This window comes from Rhinopithecus bieti, unplaced genomic scaffold (genome assembly GCF_001698545.2).
Source record: "Rhinopithecus bieti isolate Rb0 unplaced genomic scaffold, ASM169854v2 scaffold_29928, whole genome shotgun sequence".
NCBI lineage: Eukaryota > Metazoa > Chordata > Mammalia > Primates > Cercopithecidae > Rhinopithecus > Rhinopithecus bieti.
The window spans coordinates 2,119,286-2,123,493 of NW_016814053.1; the positions used below are offsets into that span (position 1 = coordinate 2,119,286).

The 4,208-nt window shown below is 35.2% G+C and overlaps 1 protein-coding gene across 1 annotated transcript in view; it reads right to left on the minus strand.

Annotated features, from left to right (window-relative positions):
* Nucleotides 1-4,208, minus strand: part of MAP4K5 (mitogen-activated protein kinase kinase kinase kinase 5) — a 112,351-nt gene that overhangs the window by 58,307 nt on the left and 49,836 nt on the right.

A 4,208-nucleotide genomic window follows, 5' to 3' on the forward strand; every position in this document is an offset into this window, starting at 1 on the left:
AAAAAAAAAAAAAAAAAAAGAAAAGAATGTATCAGCAAAACTGTAAATGTGACTCCTAAATTCTTATCGAATAAGAAAACTAGACTGTCTTTTTTGGAGAGAAAAAACCTAGGTAAGTGAATCAATGTTTACTGTATTTTAAAGATTTGTTTTCGTTTTTGAGACACAGTCTCACTCTCCTGCCCAGGCTGCAGTGCAGCGGCAGCGATTTCAGCTCACTGCAGCCTCCATCTCCTGGGTTCAAGCAATTCTCTTGCCTCAGCCTCCCAAGAGACTGAGATTACAGGCATGCACCACTACGCCTGGCTAATGTTTGTATTTTTTAGTAGAGGTGGGGTTTCACCATATTGGCCAGACTGGTCTTGAACTCCTGACCTCAAGCGATCCACCCGCCTTGGCCTCCCAAAGTGCTGGGATTACAGGCGTGAGCCACCACACCCGGCCTAAAGATTTCTAATTTATTTTCTGATAAACATCAGAAATATTTCACTAAACACAATCAAGATACCGAACATATTCATTACCCCTAAAAGTTTCCTTACGTGATGCTCCTTTATAATTTTCCCATTCTTCCCCACAACTCTCACAAACACTGATCTGCTTTCTGGCACTATAGATCAGGTTTTCAAAGTTGTTTGACTATTCTAGGTATTTTGCATTTCCACAGCAATTTCAGAATCAGCATGCCAACTTCTTTAATAAAAAGCCTCCTCAAATTGTGATTGGGGTTACACTGAATCTGTAGATCAATTTGTGAAGAATTATCATCTTAACAGTATTGAGTCTTCTGGTCTGTGAACATGGTATAGTTCTCCATTTATTTGGGTTTTTAATTTATCTTGGCAGTTTTGTAGTTTTCTATATGCAGGAGTTTATGCATCTTTTGTCATATTTATCCCAAAGAATGTCATATTCTTTATGTTATTATATGTTGTATTATTTCAACTTCTGATTGTCCGTTGCTAGTATATAGAAATCTGATTGATTTTTGTATATTGGTAGTGAATACTACAATCTTTCTAGCCTCACTTATTAGTTCTAGTAGCTATTTTGTAGATTTTATTCCATTTTCTATTTAGATGATGATGTGGTATGTGAATAAAGAGAGTTGTACTTCCTACTTTCTAATCCAGATGCCTTTTATTTCATTATTTTCTCTTTTTGCACTGGCTGAAACCTCTAGGACAATGTTGAAAAGTAGTAATAAAGGCAGACTTCATCACTCTGTTTGAGTGAGCTTGGAGGAATAAACATCCCGTCTTTTACCATTAAGTATGATTTAGTCATAGGTTTTTCACAGGTACCCTTTATCAGGTTGACCAAGTTCCTTTCTATTCCTAGCGTGTTCAGAATTTTTTATCAGGAATGACTGCTGGATTTTGCTAAATGTCCTTTCTGTGCGTATTTAGATGATAATGTGGTTTTTCTTTTTTAGTTGTTAAGACAAAATGATTTTTGGATATTAAACCAACACTGCACTCTGGAATAAATTCCACTTGTTTATGATGTATTAACTTTTAAAATATATTACTGGATTACCTTTGCTAAACCTTTTATATTTAATGTTTACACCTAGGTTTATGAAGAACATTAGTCTGTAGTTTTGTTCTCTTATAAGATTGTTGTCTAATTTTGGTGTCAGAATAATGCTGACTCAAAATAATTCGGGAGTTATTCCTCACTCTTCAATTTTCTAGAAAGGTATATATAGGATTGGCATTATTTCTTTCTTGTATGTTTGGTAGAATTGACTGTATGGCATCATCTGGCTTGGAGTTTTCTTTGTGAGAATACATATAGGATTATTCAGGTTACTCATAATTGAGTGAGCTTTGGTAGTTTGTATCTCTTGTTGAAACTGCCCATTTTATCTAAGTTGTAGGCTTTATTGGCATAATACTGTTCATAATACTGTCTTGTTATCTAATATTTGTAAATTCTGTCTTGATACCCCATCATTCATTTCTGATGCTGACCACTTGTTTCTTCTCTTTTCACTTTTTTCCCTGATCAATCTGTCTAGATGTTTATCATTTTTATTGCTCGTCTCAAAGAATCAGATTTTATTTCATTGATATTCTCTATTACTATTTTCTCCTTTCCATTTCTTTTATTTCTAATCTGATCTTTTTTTTTTTTTCCTTTCTCTGCTTACTTTGCATTATATTTGCTCATCTTTTTCCAGCTTCTTAGGTGGAAGCTGAGGATATTAATTTGAGAGTTTCTATTTAGTGCTATACATTTCCCTGTAAGTACAGACTGAATATCCCTTATCCAAAATGCTTGGGACCAGAAATATTCCAGATTTCAGATTTTTTAGTACTTGCAGAATATTTACTGGTTATGCATCCCTAATCAGAAAATAGAAAATACAAAATGCTCCAATGAGCATTTTCTTTGAGCATAATGTTGGACTTTCTTAAACATTTCTTGTAGGATGGGTCTGCTGGTGATTTGTTCTTTCAGTGTTTATAAGTCTGAAAAACTCTATTTTGTCTTTGTTTTTGAAAGAGATTTTCTTGAGGAATAGAATTTTAGGTTGACAATTTCTTTCCAGTACTTTAAAGATTTTCCACTGTCTTCTCACTTATTTCTAACAATAAATCTTTCTTGTCTTTGTTCTTTTGTATATCACGAGTCCTGTTCTGAATGCTTCTAAGATGTTCTAATCAAATAAGCAATTTGATTCATGTGTCTTAGTATAGTTTTTTTTTTTTTTTTTTTTTTTTGTGCTCAGGGTTTGTTGAGCACTTTGGACCTGTGGGTTCATATTAACAGTTATCATCAAATATGGACAATTTTCAGCCATCTCCCCTTTTCAGTTTGTCTCCCTTTTCTCTTTCGTTTTCCTTTTTTCTCTTTGTCTCTCTGTTTCTTTTTTTTTTTTTTTCCTAATTTTGTCCCTTTTCTTCTGTTGTCCCTTCAAAGACACCAATTATATCCATATTAGGCCATTTGAAATTGTCCTACAGCTTAATGATACTCTTCATTTAGAAAAAATATTTTTTTCTTTCCATGTTTCATTTTGAATATTTTCCATCTCTATGCCCGCAAATTCAAACTAATATACATTTTTTGCAATATTTAATCATCTATTAATTTCGTCCTTTGCTAACTCCATCAGACACTGTGGTTTTCATCTCTAGAAGTCTGACTTGGGCCTTTTTTATACCTTCCATATCTCAAGTTGTTAAGCATCTTCAACAGTTATTATAACTGTTTTAAAGTTTTTGTCTGCTAATTCTAGCATCTCTGTCAGTGTGGGTTGGTTTTACTGATTTTCATTTTATTATGCTTCTTTGCTTGTCTGGTAATCTTTGAGTACACTCCCAACATTGTGCATTTTACTTTGTTGGGGCTGTATATTTTTGAATTTTCAAAAATACTCCAATATTCCAAAGTACTCTCCAATACTCTACGTTAAATACTCTAACTGGCTTGGAACCCCACCTGGGTTCCTTCTCCCTATACTGTGGCCTGAAAACTTTCCAAAGGCCATAAGCTGGGGCAATTATATGGCTTCCTTGATTTGTTTCCTATTTTTCAGGCCTCACTGTCCTTCATTACCTGACGTTCAGTTTCTTGAAAATCACTGTTTCATATATTTTGCCTACTTTATTTGATTGTTTTGGGTGGCATGGTAAATCTACTTCTTGTTACTCGATTTTGACCAGATATGGAAGTTTATCTGCATAACAGAATTTTTTTTTTTTTTTTGAGACTGAGTCTCGCTTTGTTGCCCAGGCTGCAGTGCAGTGGCACCATCTCGGCTCACTGCAAGCCCCGCCTCCTGGGTTCATGCCATTCTCCTGCCTCAGCCTCCGAGTAGCTGGGACTACAGGCACGCACCACCACAAACGGCTAATTTTTTGTATTTTTAGTAGAGACGGGGTTTCACCGTGTTAGCCAGGGTGGTCTCGATCTCCTGACCTCGTGATCCGCCCGCCTCGGCCTCCCAAAGTGCTGGGATTACAGGCGTGAGCCACCGCGCCCGGCAACAGAATTTTAAAATTGGAAATAATCTTGGAGGTATTCCCTTCCTAAGCTTCATATTAGGTTTTATGAAAAAAATTTTTTCTGTATTTTTTATGGGTAAATAGTAGGTATATATTTATGGGGTATTTATTTGGTACAGGCAGGCAATGTGAAATAAGCACATCATGGAGAAAGGGGTATCCATCCCCTCAAACATTTTTTTTTTTTTTTTT